The sequence below is a fragment of the Pseudophryne corroboree genome, chromosome 1 (genome assembly GCF_028390025.1).
Source record: "Pseudophryne corroboree isolate aPseCor3 chromosome 1, aPseCor3.hap2, whole genome shotgun sequence".
NCBI lineage: Eukaryota > Metazoa > Chordata > Amphibia > Anura > Myobatrachidae > Pseudophryne > Pseudophryne corroboree.
In genome coordinates, this window is record NC_086444.1 from 1,094,421,877 (window position 1) to 1,094,444,474 (window position 22,598).

Genomic DNA, 22,598 nt, shown 5'->3' on the forward strand with positions numbered 1-22,598 from the left:
TTCATAAGATACTGTAGGTACCCAGTTGCACTTTGCATCCAATATTTCTGCCCATTTGTAGCACCAGAAACACAAAGCTAGTCTGAAATAGGATTGCTGCTTATGCTAATGTTATCCATCATTTTGTACACAACGTAACGACTAGATGAATTGAGTGAACAGGGCAGCAGCGTGGCCTTGTATTTAGTCGAAGCGGACTTTTTTTATATAACGAGAAGTAGAAACTTAAAACACCAAATAACTTTATTGTATTAAAAAAGAATAAATAAATAAATAAATACATTAAAATAAAATAATAAATGGGCGCCAAACTGAGTATCGAATCTGGGACTGCAAGCATTGCAGGCAGCCGCTGTTCTCGTTTGGCCACAGCCGACCATGGTAGAGGCAGGCCCTCCAGGGGGTGTATATGTGATGTGTTGTATCTGAGTGCTTTAAAAAAAAGACTAGCTGCTTACGCTAATGCTACTCGGCAATTTGTACACAACATAACGACAATATCCATAGCTAGCATGCTCGGGCGGCAGTGTGGCTGGGGACCCTCTGATAGTCATACTGTGCATTCATGAGATACTGTAGGTACCCAGTTGTACTTTGCATTCAATATTTCTGCCCATTTGTAGCACCAGAAACACAAAGCTAGTCCGAAATAGGATTGCTGCTTATGCTAATGTTATCCATAATTTTGTACACAACGTAACGACTAGATGAATTCAGCGAACAGGGCAGCAGCGTGGCCTTGTATTTAGTAGAAGCTGACTTTTTTTATATAACGAGAAGTAGCAATACCCCAAAAAACTTTATTGTATTTAAAAAGAATATCTAAATACACAAAAAAGAAAAAGGTCAACGAATTGGCCACAACTTTAACATTGTCCCTAACAATGATCAAGCACAAATGGGTATCGAACCCATGAGTGCGAGCACTGCAGGTGGACGCTGTTCTCTTAGGCCACAGCCGACCACGTTACAGGCAGGCCCTCTGGGTGTATATGTGATGTGTTGTACCTTAGTGCTTTAAAAAAAAAAAGTTAGTCCGAAATAAGCTACCCGGCAATTTGTACACACTGTAACGACAATATCCATAGCTAGCGTGATCGATCGGCAGTGTGGCTGGAGACCATCTGGTAGTAACTGAAACACAAAGCTAGTCCGAAAAAATTCCCATATAAAGGGAAGTGATTAATGGTTTGTCATTGTCACAATAAATGTCAGCCAATCAGCAGGCGGCGCTATGATGGGTCCATTGGCTATTTGAGGCACGCTCTGTAGAGTTTAGGAAAAGCGACATCTGGTGGACAGAAAGTAGAATGCACGTTACAATTATAACGTGACATCACATTTACAACGCAACTTATAACGGGAGTTATAGCGCAAGGAGCTGGCGCGAGTTGCATGGCGCCCGCTACGCGGTACGCAGCAATGATATATGAGGACACATCTGTATAAAGAGGGTGGGCAGAGCTCCGGCATGTGCCGGCTGTCAGTGTCTTCTGCTGTGCCCTCTGGCCTGCCCTGTTCCCTACCTAGTCTCAGAGTCTGAGTCAGTGTGCGCCCCCACTGCTTCTCCTCCTGCTCTGTGGCTGCCAGTGGCCCGTGGGAAGGGCAGGGCAGCACACCCTATAACTTTTTTAGTACCCAGAGCTCGCGCTCCACCAGAGCCACCCTCGCTACAACCCTGCTTACACCATACATATTATGCCACATACAGTAATGTCCCCTCCTCCATATTATGCCCCACATAGCAGGTAATGCTCAGCCTGTGAGTAGACTAAATGCAGAGTCACTCGCTGTGCTACTGCTGGATGGGGGGAGGGGGAACAGGTAACAGCAGCAGCAGGGGTCACGGCGGGCACCCCATGTAATCACACGGCTTGCCCGCTGCTAGAAACGGTCCTGGGTCTGGGGTAAGTATACTTGATAATGCTGATTGTCACATCTGTTCTCTGGATGCAGCTGTGTGCTCCTGTATATTAATTATTCATTATTACCAGTTATTTATATATTGCACACATATTCCGCAGCCCTTTACAGAGAATATTCACATAAGTTCGCAGTATGTTTTGGGATTGTCGGAGGAAACCGGAGCACCCGAAGGAAACCCACGTAAGTACAGGGAGAATGTACAAACTCCACACAATTAGGGCCGTAGTGGGAATCAAACCCGCAACCTTAGTGCTAACCATATACATTTGTATATAGAAGGCTTTTGTATAAAACTATTGTTGTGGATACATATAAGCAATCAACTGTTCAACTGTAAATCTGACACCTTTGTGGAAGCATCATACTCAAATTATTTAATCAATCTCATTAATGAGATCAATTATCTTATGGGGGTATTATTTATACCACAGCTTGAAGTATTGCCCCATTTGTATGGATTCTGGGGCACAAAAGCAGCATTGCAGTTTGCCATCGGTCGGTGTAAGTAAATCCTGGTTTGGATTTTTGTAAATTGTAGCATTAGAAGGCTGCACACAAATAAACATTAAAAATAGCATTTTGGAAAAAATATGTGCTAGTATTATTAACCCAACTCTTGTTCTTTGTCAATATAGGTTTCAAAGGTATACATTGTTTATATTTCTCATCTGAGCGAGGTAGAAAATGCTTCAACTTGTTATATCTCCTAATTATTATGGACCTGCTTATTACCTGCTTATCTCCTAATTATTATGGACCTGCTTATCTCTTCAGAATCAGTTATTATGACTGTTCCACTTTAACTTTGAGTCTTTTTATCGCATTTTCAAAATTGGTATTATCCTGAGCTAGCTTTTCTTATATGCTTTGTACATTTATACCTACCTTTATCTGTTCTTTTCTTATAAATGATAATTACTGTAACTTCATTATAGTTATAGAGCGTGTTGTTAATTTTTTTTTCCAAGATTTAATAAATTCAGTACTACATGTTGGTGTCGTTTAAATTCCCAGTCCCTCGGCTGCTTTCTTCCACCCTACAAACAGTATGGGGTTTACACTTAATGAGTGGTGTCCGTGACTTACTGCTTGTTGTGAAGATTCAAACTTGGCAGGAAATCCTGGTATTCGTCAGCACTGGCAAGTGGTAATGTCCCGGCGGGTAGCTGGCATCCGGGGCTTTACTCACAATGCAGTGCTGCAGCTCTGCTCTCTTCTACCGGGTGTAGTACGGCTGACCGGCGGTCTCCGCCGCCGGGATCCCAGCAGCATACCGACGCCGGGATCCCGGCGGGGAGAGGCGAGTGCAGCAAGCCCCTTGTGGGCTCGCTGCGCTCGCCACGCTGCGGGCTCGGTGGCGACTCTATAGGTGCCGTGGACACCCACGAGTGGAAATAGTCCCTGTTGGTCGGCATGCCAACCATCAGGATAGTGAGGGGTCGGGATGCTGGAGGAGGTCATGTGACTGTCTATCTCCAGACCACTGGTCACATGAATACCACCCCTTCTACCTCCCTCCTACCCTACCACTTTCCTCCTACTCTCCTCCCCTCTCTCCCTCCCTCCTGTTGTTGCCTAATCTGAAGTCTTCACTTGTCGGCACCCGGAGTGCAGAAAAAAAATGCTGCTTGGTAACAAAACACTACAGCTCGCTGCATGGCAAGGTACTGTTAAATACCATCAGCAGTTAACTAAATAGCGCCTCGAGTGGCAATGACAGCAGGCACTATATTGTACCCATTTTAATTCTTGATATATGGGGCCCTTAGTGTTTTATGTGACTGGCTGCATATCAGTGTAACCTGTGGCTCTTCAGTTATTATGCCCTCTGGCAGGACTTGTTGTCCTCAACACTGAGTGCCGTAGACACCAATAAAAGTAAAGTGTCATAGACTGAAGGAGACTGTTATTGTACAGCTGTTCCCACAGATACACCGACTAGCAGAAATGGGGCGGACCAGTCAGTCATGTATGTAGGCAGGATATAGCAGGATTATGCAAAGCTATGTCCCGCAGCCCAGTCAATAACAGCCCAAAGCAGTAAGGGTTAATTTACCGCTTTTCCCAGGCCAGCCTTTGAGTTGATTTGCTACTTTTGGGATTTAATTTTTACTAAAATGGAATAAACTAAAATCTAAAAATAACTTTTAACATAAATAAAGTGCATAAACTATTAAGGTAGACGTAATAATCCTTAAGTAATTAAATGATTTTAATGAGAATAAGTATTACAGTGGTACAAATGCCTTCATATCACGTTTTAGCATAACTGCAGCAATACACACACACACACACACACACACACACACACACACACACACACACACACACACATATATATTCTTCTTTATTATTGTACTGTTTGATTTCATTGATTTTAATATTAACTGTATGTTTCCTCCTTGTTTCTTTGTGGAATTCTCATGTCTTCACTGACGGACGCCAATGAATCAGGGATATTTCCAGCATTAATATTAGCAGGTTCTACAAGGCAAACCATATTCAAATTAGAAGACTACACTTTCTCTCATCCTAATTTACCTCCAGGTTACTTCAGATTAGCAGGACTCCAGTGACTTCGCAGAGGAGCAACAGGAAGAGAAGGTGCTCTCCACTCCACCCATGCTAATGGTAATTTTAACATTGCCACTATAAGATCTTCATTGCCCCATCTCAGTCCTCCTCCTCCATCAGTAATAACTGCAAGAGGAGGACTTGTAAGTACTGTATATTTCTCCTTCTTTGATCTTATGCAGCACTGAGGGCATGGCACTTGTCCTTAGCACTTTTCAGGTATATGCTGAGTACCAGTCTCACTTGTCCTTAGCATTGAAGAAGTTGAACCAGCATTACAAGCTATGACAACAAAAGAGGAAGAAGATGAGGGACGCAAATGAAGACTCGTAGGCCTGCATGAGGCCATAGGGCTGTTTATTCCCCATCACCGCTATAGGCTATAAAAAGAGAAAACTTTTAAATTACCAATGTATTTTGTATTCAGACTAAAATGTATGTATTCCCAAGTTTATTTCTGTACCTGTAACATATTTTCATTGTCTATTACGCATATGACTCTTTAGAACTGTGTAGTTTTTGTGTAAAAGTTGGTATTTTATTTTTAGGATACAGAGCATAAGTTTTATATAGAGATTTCCAGTATTAGTCAGCAGCACCCTGCACTAGGCACCAATTGACCGCTCTGTGTTATTATTTTGCTTAGTCTGGTGTTCTGCGGACCACCTGTCTCAAAGTGCTGACTTCATGGTTTAAAAGAATTGCTTCATACAAAGATTGCAATTTCCATGTAATCAATTTAAAAAGAACGTTTAAAGTAAAAAGCTTTATAAGCATTATGATTTACTTAAAATAAAATGTGTTCCCTCCAAGTATTTCTTAAATTGCATTGAAGCCTTTTTGCAGGAAGGTGCCCAGACGATTTATCATTGGACAGACTTATGGATTTTTTTGTGTACAAAAATATTGTGTGAGAAGATACAGTGTGTCCTGTAACACACCAAAGGGAGTATAATTGCTAATTAAAAAAGGCAGGTGTTCTATCTAAGTACAGGTTGGGTGAGATGAGGATTTGGGGTTTTCCAGTTGAAGGTTTTCTTCTACAATTGGAACAACATACGTAAATTCTATTATATAACATAGAAAATTTGCCCATGCTTGCCTACTTTTGTTTTCTGTTCCCTATGGGAGAGATCCCCAAGGTGAGGCATGGTCGTCCACTGTTCCGAGTACGGCAATGGTCATATTAACCCATGGCCTCAGCTGGCTACGACTATGCCTTTCTATGGCGCAGAGTGCAAAGTACCTTTAACCATTGGAACTATAGGGCGCAGTTAACCGTGCCTCAGCAAAAAAAAAATGGACCCCTGCAAGGCTCCTGGGCTTCAGCCTATTCAGCCTAATGTATAATACAGCCCTGGGTGTGGTGATTTGTTCCATAGGGGGCAGGGATCATGATGAATATTGCATCATCAGGTGCTCCCCTCCACCCCATTTTACTAGGTTTTGGGCAGGATGCAGGAGGTAACCCACTTTTCCATTCCATTCCTGGACATTCCTGGGAGAGGTATGAATGAAATTACCGACTGCATCTAGCATTACCTCCTTATTAAATTTAAATTTAAACAATTTAAGCATCTTTCTTCTCAGTGGTTCAAAGAGCAATCTGTGTGTACAATAGTCTCATTGTTACCTTGTGTAGCAGTTATCCTCACAGTAAGACTCATTTACAAACTGCTAAACATTCTATTGTGCACCTCTATGTCATTATCATGGTTTGGAACTACCCCCACAAATCATTCTGCACTAAGCTTGTGGGATAGCAGATGCACCTGAAAATGCAACATACAGTACCCTGCTGCTGTGCAATTCCGTACCAATAAGCATCAGGCCCATAATCCTGTCCCTGATGAGATCACCTGCTTATGTACCCATAATCGCATTTCTTTGCAATCTGGCAGCATATGACTGGGTACTCAGAGGGGCTCTGCACAGTACTGTTAAAAGCATGCCTGTCCATTATAACATCTTTCATTGGTAAGCATATCTCATCAGACCTTTTTATTAGTGTGTCTGGATCGTCCTGATCCTCCCCCTCCAAATAGACAAATGTGTCTGCTTTATCAACAGCTTCAGCACCAGCTATGTTGTGTAAAGTATATGCCTGTACTTTTTTTGATTTATCTGAGAGCCCGGCACAACACATTTCTTCTTGAATTTCAGCTATGCTTCCACAATGGTAAGATAAAAAAACCAGGAGGTCTATATGTCGGAGATCTTGTGCCATCAAAGCAAGAGTTCTGACACCATGCCCCTAACATGCCATTAGATATCTCCACATGCCAGACTATGCCATCAGACATCCACACATACCCCAAACATAGCAACAGACAACCCTATACACATCTTATGTTATAAAAGAGTTATATGCACATCAGACCTCCCTCACACAGTGGCTGGAGCCTGATGAAGCCCACACAGAGGGCATACTTTCCTCCTCCACCCCTTATTGGATGTGCCCTGAATGTTACCTCCTTGTGTTGTGCAGAGGAGGATGCCATGTGGCAGGCCTTTCATCCAGCCATGCCTCTGGTCCCCACATTGAGCCAGTGTTTAATATTAAATGCAGTAACTTTGGCTGTGTAATGGTCATGCAACCCCATCAGAAGGTAGTCGTAATCACTTTGTGGTCATAACACTTTGAGAGCCACTGTCCTAGAGAAATAAGGGAATAGAAGTAATATAGCAGAATAAATTCATATTTTGAATTAGAAGATTTAGAGGTGATATCTATTCATTTTCTCCTAAATTCATAAAATGACTTGATAAGATGGTTAGGTGGAAAAGCAAAAGGCAGACACATGTGGTGCAGGATTTGGTTGCATAGTACTGGTTAGGGTGGTTGGCTAGTTGTCACAACCCTCTTGGGAGGGCGTGGCCAGATGGGAAAAGTGCTGCTGCAATTCTGTCTGTGCCTTGTCGAGTTCTGCTGATGGATGTCGGCTATCACATTTTTTATTTCCAATTTATTTAAATAAATTATGACCTATTCACCAAATCAAGTATTCCTTGTTTTAAGATGGATACAAATGTAGCAGTTCTATGGAGCAGAGCGGTGATTGACAGGCTAGCTGCATACAGCCAATCAGCGCACTGTTGTTAAAAAAACTTGGATCCTATTATGTTTCCCTCCAAGGCTTAGTACATAGACCCCATTGTCATTATTACTAATTATTGTTAAACCTAGTTATTATTCTCTGGTAACCCTGCTTGAAGCTTTTCTAGCATGGGTTTAGCAAAATTGGCAGACTACAGTATCTCAGGAGACTGGGAGATCACCTATTATTTAGGCAGTCTCCCAGGCATTATGGGAGAGTGAGTAGTAAAGGGTTAAAAATAAAATTTAAAATACAAACTTTCTATAGCAATAAATGTGTACACACATGCTTCAATTTTGACACCCAATTACGCCATTTTAGACCTTCTGTAATTGGCTGCAAATCATATGAACAAATATGCCAAGCACAATAAATAATTAGGACTCATCAGATTTTATTTGACGATGACAGAAAATGTGCTTACACTGAGGGTGCTTTCTTGTATCTGCCAATTTGAGCCAAATATTGATCTTAAGGAAAATGATTTGACCCCACTAGTGCATTTATGACCAAATCTGAGAGAGATGTACAGTAGATACTTGATTACTCAGCAGTCAGAGCTGAGAGGTTGGATCATCCTGCTATGCAAAGAATGACTTTGTTGCTACAATGGCAGTCGTGGCTACCAGTGGCGGCAATAGAGGTGGGGCTGCAGCGCAGTCCAAATTCAAATAGGCAAGCCACACCAACTGCCAGTGAGTCCCGGCCAGCAATGTTTGGCAGAGTTTATGGTGTCAGATTGTGTGGCTCCCCTATTTTGATTTTGGACAGTGCTGCAGCCCCACCTCTGGAGCCCCCACTGGTGGCTACTGTATTTTCCAACTAAACTGATGCCTAAAATCTCCAGCTGATAAAATAAAAAGCAACTGAAATATATCCTTATTTTTCGCCACCAGAAGATGGCAGGAAACTTAATGACAATAAATTGCAAAGTATCTTAATATCAGCTGAAAAATATGAATGTCCCAAAAATAAAAAGTGTTTGGAGTTCCATTTTAAGTTTCACCCTATGATCTCTGAATAGAGCAAATTAGTCCTTGTTGTCCTTGTGGTCTAGAATGTATTTGGAAACCACTGTTAGCATAGATAAATCTGGAGATGTATGGCCATAAATTGAATTTGCAGACAGCTGTTTTTTAATAGATCTCATCAGTGCATGATATGGACCAATGGCTTCTGTGTTGAAGGCCTTGGAGAGTACACTGACAGAGCATCCATTAAAGATACTGTGTGCTACAAGTTCTCATTCTATGAAATACTGTTTGTTAGCTGACTGCATGCCAATACCTACTGATTTAATAAAAAAAATAATGTGCTAATGAACAGCATGCAGAGCTAAACAGGTATTGTATTAAATATATGTATTACGTGCAATTAGTTCAAAGAACTTTAAGTGCTCTTGGAGTTCATAAATTGTAAAAATAATATATATTATTTGAGATGTAAGCAGCCCCCGTGTTTTGATTTTGGTTCTAAAGCATTGTTTTGTTTTGATTTCGGGGTTTTGCAAAACAACCCTCCAGTGTTTTGGTTTTGAATGTGGATTTCTAAAAATTGATAAAAACAACTAAAATCATGTAATTTGTGCCTGTTTTTGTTCTTGTAGTATTATTAACACCAATAACATTCATGTTTTGGATCGCATGTAAATCCCTCCCTTGTGGCCACTGAAATTATGAAGGAGGGATTTACATGCAATCCAAAACACACAAGATTTATTTTTGAGATCTGAGACCAGAACTTGTCTGGAAGACCGGAGCCTGTGCTTGGTTTTACTTGAGACCTCAAAGTGATCAGAAACAGTACTTGATTCTTCTAGTATGCCCAAAGGGATCAGAGCCGGGATTCCATTCTTCTAGGAAGCCCAAAGGGATCAGAGCCAGGATTCCATTCTTCTAGGAAGCCCAAAGTAATCAGAGTCGGAATTCAAAGTTCAGGTTTTCAGCAAAACCAGACCACTCATCTCTAAAAATATAATTAAAAATATTTTCTTTACATTATAGTAATGAGCCATTAATAAATCCTTATACAGTAGGTTATAACAGAACCCCAACATCTTTTTGACTGTTTAACTATAGGAAAGGGAGGTAACACTGCAAATAAATTATTCCAGGAAAATGATAACCGTCAAATGCAAAGATTATATACAGTTTTATGTTAGTCCTCTATACAGTCTATGAGCACCCTAACATATAGAAGAAAGATTGGTTGAGTCTGCACAGGATCACTTGGTTAAATTGATATAATGAATACTATAGCTCTAATCAGATCAAAACCAACATCTGGCAATATCTCAAATTAAATAATTAATATTCGGCGCTGGGTGCTCCCAGAAATAGTTCAGTAAACTATTTGGAAAAGTACAAAATGGTTCCCGTATAGTACCGGAGCCAAAGAGAAAAAAGAAAGACTATATGTCTCTTCTGGGGCACACTTTTGTTGAAAATTATGAAAAAGTTTTAGATTTAAAATGTAACTTTTATTATATAACCTCTTAAAATAATGGCTATAAGGCAAAAAGAGAAATAACAACAAAGTAAATTACTTTTATCAATCCATCAGAATAAACATCAATTGATGTGATTGTTATAAATCTGGCATGGTAGCTCAGTGAGCGAAAATATATATGTGTCTCCAATATAAATAAACTCTTCTCCTGAATATAGAACAATATAAACTCAGATAAAGATATCACAGGAAGAAAGAGAAAATGTAAAATAGAATAGATACCAGGCTCCACAAGAATGCTAATTGAATATGGAATGTATTGCTTGGTTCTGGGTACTGTGTCCTTGGTTTGGATAAAAATACCTGCAGTACCTGGTATTCTCTGGTGGTCTTCCACCCAGGTACTGACCTGGCCCACAGTGCTTGGCTTCCAAGATTAGACGAGGTTGGGCATACTCAGTGTGGTTTGACCGCAGGTAGATATATCACACCTGATAACACTGGGAACCATGTATTGTGGGATCTGAGAGAAATTCCAGCTTTCCTGTGGGGTTGCTGGGTGCTCATAAATCAAAAAAATACAAAAAAAACCTGTGGTACCTGGTATTCGCTGAAGGTCTCCCAACCAGGTACTAACCCGGCCCACAGTGCCTGGTTTCAAAAATCAGGCAAAATTATACACTCAGTGTGATTTGATCATGGGTGGAAAAATCACACCTGAGGGCTGCTGAAAAACATGTGGGAAACAAGTGCACTGAGGACCATAAGGGTCTGATCGGAGATATCCCCACTTTTTATGGGGTGTGCTGAATGGATGATAGTATAATACTACTGCAAACAGGTTTAGTGATAGCGAATCAGGTCTGATGTTAGACACCACTTCTGCTTTTTTATCATCTGCCTGGGCATCGAATGAGAAAATGAGAGGGTGGTGAGAAACGACACTGAAACAGAAGGAAGATAGAGGAACACTTCTGCTGTCCTCTTTTATGACACAATGGAGCTCTGTTTACATAATGCCTTGCAAAGCCACCAAAAATGTTAGAACAGGATGAGAGGGAGTTCCAGAAATCCCATATCAATGGGAATATTTTGAAGATATACTGTGAGTGTGTAGAGAAAATGGTTAGGTAATAATTGGTAATAAATCACAAGTTTTGCTCTACAACTAGTGGGTACAGTCAGCAACACAAAAAACCTTTTTAAATTTGCAGTGTATCAGTTATCACTGTCAAAACGAGAAAATACTCGTATCTATGGGAAAAGTGATTAAATATATAGAAAAATATATTGTGCATATGCAGAAACCAAAATGAGGACTGAACCTATCAAGAAACATCAGGCAATCAGTGAACAAGCTCCCCCGAGCGAAACTCGCGTCACTTCCGGTTCCGGTTTTCCGAACTTCCGGTCGACGGACCACGGATACCAGCTGGGCTCACCTGCTAACACGGACACATAGGAGCGGCATCTAGTGACTCAGGGGGGTATCTTACCCCTCCACCTATCAGTAGGTTTGGTGCTTTCCTCTGACCTCCCGTCGGACCCAGTCTCCCTGGTAATCTGTTTTTTGCTATGTTTTGTGATTAACCATTTATGGGACCTTTTTTATGCAGTAAATATAAAAGCATTCTCTCAGCACAAACCAGGGTTGGACGGCAATATGGGAATATGCCCACACTTACCTAAGAGCCACAACAATGTCCAGGATATATAATTAATTAATGCATACTAATGATCTGAGTAAAATAGTAAAAAATGACCGCGCTTGTGTATATATATATAGCAGCTCCCTTAATATAAATCACCAAATAAAAACTAGAAAGGTGGAGCGCTTGTTAATTTATACAATGAACGCACATACCTGCAAATAAATTATAGTTAGTAATGAATGTTTAAGCTCTTTTTTCGAAAAAGTGGTGGAACAGAGGTGATTGATATTGTTTTTCAATCATTCAGAATTGCCGGACAGTTCTTTCCCACGGTTAATACTCTCCCTGCTGTCCCTAATACCTTTTTGCGGCTTGTAGTCTTGTTGCCACGGCGTGCATCAGCGTGTGCCGTGGGTAGCGCTTGTCCAGTCTCTCCCGCTGTATCGGCTACTTCGTATCCGTAGTCCTCTTGCGGCGTGACAAGCGTCTCAGCATATCAGTGTTTGCGTTCACTGATTGATGTCCTCCGTTTCTGCACCTCAATGTCCAACGCGTTTCGGGTCATAGAACCCTTTAACTAGGATGTCATTTGTGTATTTTAACTTCCTTTATATACTATAAAAACTTTATTAAGATTTGATTAAAAACAGGAAATGTTCCAAAAGGAAGTTGTTGATAAAAAGCGGTAACCATGTGCCCCTATATTATCAATGGGGTAAAAATGTTTTTACCTTAAATTCCAGGTATGGCGTTCAAATAAAAAAATATGATTAAATTATAATGAATTAATTGTCTAATAAAAAAGCATTTATGTCTATTTCTACATTTAATCCTTCTGGTTGTAAAGTCCTCATGTGGAAAATCCACTTGGTTTCTCTTTTTCTTAATTCGAGGGATATGTCTCCTCCTCTCCAGTTTTTAAATATTTTTTGTATTCCTATAAATTTTAGACTTGAAGGATCGCTATTGTGACAGTCTTTGTAGTGTTTGGAAACACTATGTGTTTCCAGTCCTTTGCTTATATTGTATATATGTTCAGAAATACGTATACGAAGCTTTCTCTTAGTTTGTCCGATGTATTGGAATCCACAGGGACAATAAAGGAGATAGATGACCCCTTCTGAATCACATGTTATTCTTTCTTTAATGATATATGTCTTTTTGGTTATATTTGACATAAAATCAGAAATGGGTCTTGTGGATTTGTTGCCAGTGATTTTACATGGACGGCAACATAAGCAGTGGAAATTTCCTTTATTTTCTTCTTGATGTGTTCTTTGTGTCTGTGTATAACTTTTTACTAAGTTCTGCTTTAGATTTTTTGCTTTTTTATATACAATTTGTGGTTTTTCCCTTATATAAGGCTTCAACTGTTTGTCTAATTGCAAAATGTGCCAATGTTTCTGCAATATCGCTTCAAATTGTAAATGTTGACTGTTAAATTGTGTTATGAAAACTATTTTGTTTTCTGTGATGTTTGTTTTCTGTTTATATTGATATAATTGTTTCCTATCCGTCTTAGCAACCTTTTCTATTTCAGTATTGAGATATTCTTCTTTATATCCTTTTTCCATGAATTTTTTCTTCATAGTTTGACACTGTTGAATATAATTTTCTGAATGCGTGCAGTTTCTTCGGAGTCTTCTGAATTGTACAAAAAATTGTATGTTTTTCAACCAATTATTGTGGTGATTACTCGTTCGACTGAGTGTATTGTTGCCACTACATTCTTTTATGTGGTTTCTTGTGCATATTTGGTTTTCTTGGATAAAAATCTCCAGATCCAAATATATCACCATCTCTTGGCTCACCGTGGTTGTGAATTCTAGCCCATATTCGTTATTCTCCATGTATTGGATGAATTCTGTTAGAGTATGTTTTGGTCCACTCCATATGAATATCAGGTCGTCTATATATCTCTTCCAAATGACAATGAATTCCTTGAAGGGGTTGTTCTCCCAAATGGTTTCCTCCTCCCACTTTGCCACAAATAAATTTGCGTAACTAGGTGCGAAGGAGGAACCCATCGCTGTCCCTTTCTTCTGATTATAGAACACTCCTTGGTTCCAGAAATAATTCTTACTCAATATGAATTGTATGCAGCTAATGATGAAATTTATTTGCGAGTTTGTCAATTCTGTGTTTTTGGATAAGAAAAATCTACTGGCGTCACTTCCTATATCATGAGCTATGCATGTATACAGTGACCGAACATCACTGGTGCATAGGATATAGTGGTTCTGCCATTCTACTGTATCCAATATTTGTAAAATGTGTAAAGTATCCTTTATATAGCTTTTTTGTTCCTGTACCAATATCTGTAAAAAGGAATCTACATACTTGGATAGTTTTGAAGAAAGAGAACCTATCCCTGAGACAATTGGACGTCCTGGGGGATTGATGGGATCCTTATGTAATTTGGGAAGTTGGTAAAATGTTGGAATTTTTGGATGGGGGATATAGATGAAATCTCGCTCTTTCTTTGTTAAGATGCCAATTTCCAATCCTTCTTGGAGTAATGCCTCTAGTTCTTCTTGATAGGTTTTAGTTGGATCTACCTGTAGGACTTCATATGTATCTCTTTCTCCCAGAAGCTTTTGGACTTCCTCCTCATATTTATCCTTATCCATAATTACCAAGCCTCCGCCTTTGTCGGCAGGCTTCACTATGATGGAATCATCTTCTTTTAGTTCTTTAAGGGCTTGTATTTCTTCCTTCGTTAGGTTGTATTTTTTCTTTTCTGTGTTATTTGTCATATCTTGAATATCTTTCTCCACAAGTCTCTGGAAGGTCTCAATATGGGGCCCTTTGGTATGAGAAGGGTTAAATGTTGATGTCGGCTTGAATTTACTGTGAGTGAATGGGTCTTGTGTTTCTTGAATGTTTGTGTTCTCTTCTTTCCCGTCAAAAAACTTTTTAATGCATAATTTTCTAACAAATTTTTGGGTGTCAATGAAAAGATCAAAATTATTCATGTTTGAATGTGGTGAAAATTTCAAGCCTTTATTTAGCAATGTCAATTGTTGTACTGTCAATGTTTTTTTTGCTAAGATTGAAGATTCCATTATCTTGAATGATTGGCTTTATTTTCTTACTTTGCCCACCCCTGACACCCCTTCTCCTGGTGAAAGGGCCTGACGTTTTGTTCTTTGTTTCCATGGAGTTTGTTCCCATTCGTGTTCTTGTTCTTCCTCCAGGGGCTCTCCTAAAAAATGCTCCTCCGTTTCGTCATCATCTTCCACATTATAGGATCTTTTTCCATTTCTGATTCTCTTTCTTTCTAATTGTTTTTTCTCCTCGATGTTTTTCATAAGAGTTTGATAAGTAGTTCTTTCTTCTCTTTTTGCATCCGCTCTTCCTTGATTGTAAGACTCCTGTTCAACTGATCTAAAATGAAAATTTTTTGAATTGTATGGTGGATACTTCTTTTTCTGTAATGGTAATTGTGGTTGTTTCTGAATTAAAGGTGTTTTCTGTACTTGATTGACGTGATGATTCTTTTTCTGAAAATTCGGATTTTTGTATGTGTATTTCTGAAAATTTGTGGATTGATTTTCAGACTTTTGCTGTTTGTTGTATGGTAGTCCATTTTTTCTTCTATCTGTCATTGAGTAATGGGTTTTTTCATTATGGTCTCTGTAGAATTTTCTTTGTTTTTGTACTATGATATCATTTTCTAATTTTTCCATTTTTTCATTTGTTAGTTTCATCAAATTGATATAATCTGGCATTGTTTTGAGGGGGTCAAATTTATTTTCTGTGGTATGAATTTTTTCTTTTAATAATTCTATAGACATTTTTCTGTCTTCCACAATTAATGAAATCAGTTCACTGGAACATTTGTCTAAAATCTGATTCCATTTAAAAAAGAATTTTGGATCTATGGGATCGAAGGTAGGATTTTTTTGTACCCTCAAGCCTCTAGGGATCATACCCATTTCTAAATATTTTGTAAGAGTGGTCACCTCCCACCAGTTTTTTATTTCCTGTGTATAATTTTTTTCTAAAATCAAAAACTGTGCACAAAAGCCCTCATTTTTAGGATCTGGTTCAGGAGGGGGCTTATCTAAAGTAAAAATGTTACTGATATTCTCTCTACTGTGATGCGTGATGTTCATGTTATTTAGCAGCGGTAATAATAAAATTATCTGAGTAAAATAGTAAAAAATGACCGCGCTTGTGTATATATATATATAGCAGCTCCCTTAATATAAATCACCAAATAAAAACTAGAAAGGTGGAGCGCTTGTTAATTTATACAATGAACGCACATACCTGCAAATAAATTATAGTTAGTAATGAATGTTTAAGCTCTTTTTTCGAAAAAGTGGTGGAACAGAGGTGATTGATATTGTTTTTCAATCATTCAGAATTGCCGGACAGTTCTTTCCCACGGGTAATACTCTCCCTGCTGTCCCTAATACCTTTTTGCGGCTTGTAGTCTTGTTGCCACGGCGTGCATCAGCGTGTGCCGTGGGTAGCGCTTGTCCAGTCTCTCCCGCTGTATCGGCTACTTCGTATCCGTAGTCCTCTTGCGGCGTGACAAGCGTCTCAGCATATCAGTGTTTGCGTTCACTGATTGATGTCCTCCGTTTCTGCACCTCAATGTCCAACGCGTTTCGGGTCATAGAACCCTTTAACTAGGATGTCATTTGTGTATTTTAACTTCCTTTATATACTATAAAAACTTTATTAAGATTTGATTAAAAACAGGAAATGTTCCAAAAGGAAGTTGTTGATAAAAAGCGGTAACCATGTGCCCCTATATTATCAATGGGGTAAAAATGTTTTTACCTTAAATTCCAGGTATGGCGTTCAAATAAAAAAATATGATTAAATTATAATGAATTAATTGTCTAATAAAAAAGCATTTATGTCTATTTCTACATTTAATCCTTCTGGTTGTAAAGTCCTCATGTGGAAAATCCACTTGGTTTCTCTTTTTCTTAATTATTTTACTCAGATAATTTTATTATTACCGCTGCTAAATAACATGAACATCACGCATCACAGTAGAGAGAATATCAGTAACATTTTTACTTTAGATAAGCCCCCTCCTGAACCAGATCCTAAAAATGAGGGCTTTTGTGCACAGTTTTTGATTTTAGAAAAAAATTATACACAGGAAATAAAAAACTGGTGGGAGGTGACCACTCTTACAAAATATTTAGAAATGGGTATGATCCCTAGAGGCTTGAGGGTACAAAAAAATCCTACCTTCGATCCCATAGATCCAAAATTCTTTTTTAAATGGAATCAGATTTTAGACAAATGTTCCAGTGAACTGATTTCATTAATTGTGGAAGACAGAAAAATGTCTATAGAATTATTAAAAGAAAAAATTCATACCACAGAAAATAAATTTGACCCCCTCAAAACAATGCCAGATTATATCAATTTGATGAAACTAACAAATGAAAAAATGGAAAAATTAGAAAATGATATCATAGTACAAAAACAAAGAAAATTCTACAGAGACCATAATGAAAAAACCCATTACTCAATGACAGATAGAAGAAAAAATGGACTACCATACAACAAACAGCAAAAGTCTGAAAATCAATCCACAAATTTTCAGAAATACACATACAAAAATCCGAATTTTCAGAAAAAGAATCATCACGTCAATCAAGTACAGAAAATACCTTTAATTCAGAAACAACCACAATTACCATTACAGAAAAAGAAGTATCCACCATACAATTCAAAAAATTTTCATTTTAGATCAGTTGAACAGGAGTCTTACAATCAAGGAAGAGCGGATGCAAAAAGAGAAGAAAGAACTACTTATCAAACTCTTATGAAAAACATCGAGGAGAAAAAACAATTAGAAAGAAAGAGAATCAGAAATGGAAAAAGATCCTATAATGTGGAAGATGATGACGAAACGGAGGAGCATTTTTTAGGAGAGCCCCTGGAGGAAGAACAAGAACACGAATGGGAACAAACTCCATGGAAACAAAGAACAAAACGCACACGCTGATGCACGCCGTGGCAACAAGACTACAAGCCGCAAAAAGGTATTAGGGACAGCAGGGAGAGTATTACCCGTGGGAAAGAACTGTCCGGCAATTCTGAATGATTGAAAAACAATATCAATCACCTCTGTTCCACCACTTTTTCGAAAAAAGAGCTTAAACATTCATTACTAACTATAATTTATTTGCAGGTATGTGCGTTCATTGTATAAATTAACAAGCGCTCCACCTTTCTAGTTTTTATTTGGTGATTTATATTAAGGGAGCTGCTATATATATATATACACAAGCGCGGTCATTTTTTACTATTTTACTCAGATAATTTTATTATTACCGCTGCTAAATAACATGAACATCACGCATCACAGTAGAGAGAATATCAGTAACATTTTTACTTTAGATAAGCCCCCTCCTGAACCAGATCCTAAAAATGAGGGCTTTTGTGCACAGTTTTTGATTTTAGAAAAAAATTATACACAGGAAATAAAAAACTGGTGGGAGGTGACCACTCTTACAAAATATTTAGAAATGGGTATGATCCCTAGAGGCTTGAGGGTACAAAAAAATCCTACCTTCGATCCCATAGATCCAAAATTCTTTTTTAAATGGAATCAGATTTTAGACAAATGTTCCAGTGAACTGATTTCATTAATTGTGGAAGACAGAAAAATGTCTATAGAATTATTAAAAGAAAAAATTCATACCACAGAAAATAAATTTGACCCCCTCAAAACAATGCCAGATTATATCAATTTGATGAAACTAACAAATGAAAAAATGGAAAAATTAGAAAATGATATCATAGTACAAAAACAAAGAAAATTCTACAGAGACCATAATGAAAAAACCCATTACTCAATGACAGATAGAAGAAAAAATGGACTACCATACAACAAACAGCAAAAGTCTGAAAATCAATCCACAAATTTTCAGAAATACACATACAAAAATCCGAATTTTCAGAAAAAGAATCATCACGTCAATCAAGTACAGAAAACACCTTTAATTCAGAAACAACCACAATTACCATTACAGAAAAAGAAGTATCCACCATACAATTCAAAAAATTTTCATTTTAGATCAGTTGAACAGGAGTCTTACAATCAAGGAAGAGCGGATGCAAAAAGAGAAGAAAGAACTACTTATCAAACTCTTATGAAAAACATCGAGGAGAAAAAACAATTAGAAAGAAAGAGAATCAGAAATGGAAAAAGATCCTATAATGTGGAAGATGATGACGAAACGGAGGAGCATTTTTTAGGAGAGCCCCTGGAGGAAGAACAAGAACACGAATGGGAACAAACTCCATGGAAACAAAGAACAAAACGTCAGGCCCTTTCACCAGGAGAAGGGGTGTCAGGGGTGGGCAAAGTAAGAAAATAAAGCCAATCATTCAAGATAATGGAATCTTCAATCTTAGCAAAAAAAACATTGACAGTACAACAATTGACATTGCTAAATAAAGGCTTGAAATTTTCACCACATTCAAACATGAATAATTTTGATCTTTTCATTGACACCCAAAAATTTGTTAGAAAATTATGCATTAAAAAGTTTTTTGACGGGAAAGAAGAGAACACAAACATTCAAGAAACACAAGACCCATTCACTCACAGTAAATTCAAGCCGACATCAACATTTAACCCTTCTCATACCAAAGGGCCCCATATTGAGACCTTCCAGAGACTTGTGGAGAAAGATATTCAAGATATGACAAATAACACAGAAAAGAAAAAATACAACCTAACGAAGGAAGAAATACAAGCCCTTAAAGAACTAAAAGAAGATGATTCCATCATAGTGAAGCCTGCCGACAAAGGCGGAGGCTTGGTAATTATGGATAAGGATAAATATGAGGAGGAAGTCCAAAAGCTTCTGGGAGAAAGAGATACATATGAAGTCCTACAGGTAGATCCAACTAAAACCTATCAAGAAGAACTAGAGGCATTACTCCAAGAAGGATTGGAAATTGGCATCTTAACAAAGAAAGAGCGAGATTTCATCTATATCCCCCATCCAAAAATTCCAACATTTTACCAACTTCCCAAATTACATAAGGATCCCATCAATCCCCCAGGACGTCCAATTGTCTCAGGGATAGGTTCTCTTTCTTCAAAACTATCCAAGTATGTAGATTCCTTTTTACAGATATTGGTACAGGAACAAAAAAGCTATATAAAGGATACTTTACACATTTTACAAATATTGGATACAGTAGAATGGCAGAACCACTATATCCTATGCACCAGTGATGTTCGGTCACTGTATACATGCATAGCTCATGATATAGGAAGTGACGCCAGTAGATTTTTCTTATCCAAAAACACAGAATTGACAAACTCGCAAATAAATTTCATCATTAGCTGCATACAATTCATATTGAGTAAGAATTATTTCTGGAACCAAGGAGTGTTCTATAATCAGAAGAAAGGGACAGCGATGGGTTCCTCCTTCGCACCTAGTTACGCAAATTTATTTGTGGCAAAGTGGGAGGAGGAAACCATTTGGGAGAACAACCCCTTCAAGGAATTCATTGTCATTTGGAAGAGATATATAGACGACCTGATATTCATATGGAGTGGACCAAAACATACTCTAACAGAATTCATCCAATACATGGAGAATAACGAATATGGGCTAGAATTCACAACCACGGTGAGCCAAGAGATGGTGATATATTTGGATCTGGAGATTTTTATCCAAGAAAACCAAATATGCACAAGAAACCACATAAAAGAATGTAGTGGCAACAATACACTCAGTCGAACGAGTAATCACCACAATAATTGGTTGAAAAACATACCGAATGGACAATTCAGAAGACTCCGAAGAAACTGCACGCATTCAGAAAATTATATTCAACAGTGTCAAACTATGAAGAAAAAATTCATGGAAAAAGGATATAAAGAAGAATATCTCAATACTGAAATAGAAAAGGTTGCTAAGACGGATAGGAAACAATTATATCAATATAAACAGAAAACAAACATCACAGAAAACAAAATAGTTTTCATAACACAATTTAACAGTCAACATTTACAATTTGAAGCGATATTGCAGAAACATTGGCACATTTTGCAATTAGACAAACAGTTGAAGCCTTATATAAGGGAAAAACCACAAATTGTATATAAAAAAGCAAAAAATCTAAAGCAGAACTTAGTAAAAAGTTATACACAGACACAAAGAACACATCAAGAAGAAAATAAAGGAAATTTCCACTGCTTATGTTGCCGTCCATGTAAAATCACTGGCAACAAATCCACAAGACCCATTTCTGATTTTATGTCAAATATAACCAAAAAGACATATATCATTAAAGAAAGAATAACATGTGATTCAGAAGGGGTCATCTATCTCCTTTATTGTCCCTGTGGATTCCAATACATCGGACAAACTAAGAGAAAGCTTCGTATACGTATTTCTGAACATATATACAATATAAGCAAAGGACTGGAAACACATAGTGTTTCCAAACACTACAAAGACTGTCACAATAGCGATCCTTCAAGTCTAAAATTTATAGGAATACAAAAAATATTTAAAAACTGGAGAGGAGGAGACATATCCCTCGAATTAAGAAAAAGAGAAACCAAGTGGATTTTCCACATGAGGACTTTACAACCAGAAGGATTAAATGTAGAAATAGACATAAATGCTTTTTTATTAGACAATTAATTCATTATAATTTAATCATATTTTTTTATTTGAACGCCATACCTGGAATTTAAGGTAAAAACATTTTTACCCCATTGATAATATAGGGGCACATGGTTACCGCTTTTTATCAACAACTTCCTTTTGGAACATTTCCTGTTTTTAATCAAATCTTAATAAAGTTTTTATAGTATATAAAGGAAGTTAAAATACACAAATGACATCCTAGTTAAAGGGTTCTATGACCCGAAACGCGTTGGACATTGAGGTGCAGAAACGGAGGACATCAATCAGTGAACGCAAACACTGATATGCTGAGACGCTTGTCACGCCGCAAGAGGACTACGGATACGAAGTAGCCGATACAGCGGGAGAGACTGGACAAGCGCTACCCACGGCACACGCTGATGCACGCCGTGGCAACAAGACTACAAGCCGCAAAAAGGTATTAGGGACAGCAGGGAGAGTATTAACCGTGGGAAAGAACTGTCCGGCAATTCTGAATGATTGAAAAACAATATCAATCACCTCTGTTCCACCACTTTTTCGAAAAAAGAGCTTAAACATTCATTACTAACTATAATTTATTTGCAGGTATGTGCGTTCATTGTATAAATTAACAAGCGCTCCACCTTTCTAGTTTTCATACTAATGATCTACTTATGTTTCTTGATAGGTTCAGTCCTCATTTTGGTTTCTGCATATGCACAATATATTTTTCTATATACTTAATCACTTTTCCCATAGATACGAGTATTTTCTCGTTTTGACAGTGATAACTGATACACTGCAAATTTAAAAAGGTTTTTTGTGTTGCTGACTGTACCCACTAGTTGTAGAGCAAAACTTGTGATTTATTACCAATTATTACCTAACCATTTTCTCTACACACTCACAGTATATCTTCAAAATATTCCCATTGATATGGGATTTCTGGAACTCCCTTTCATCCTGTTCAAACATTTTTGGTGGCTCTGCAAGGCATTATGTAAACAGAGATCCATTGTGTCATAAAACAGGACAGCAGAAGTGTTCCTCTATCTTCCTTCTGTTCCAGTGTTGTTTCTCACCACCCTCTCATTTTCTCATTCGATGCCCAGGCAGATGATAAAAAAGCAGAAGTGGTGTCTAACATCAGACCTGATTCGCTATCACTAAACCTGTTTGCAGTAGTATTATACTATCATCCATTCAGCACACCCCATAAAACGTGGGGAGATCGTATAGATATCTCCGATCAGACCATTATGGTCCTCAGTGCACTT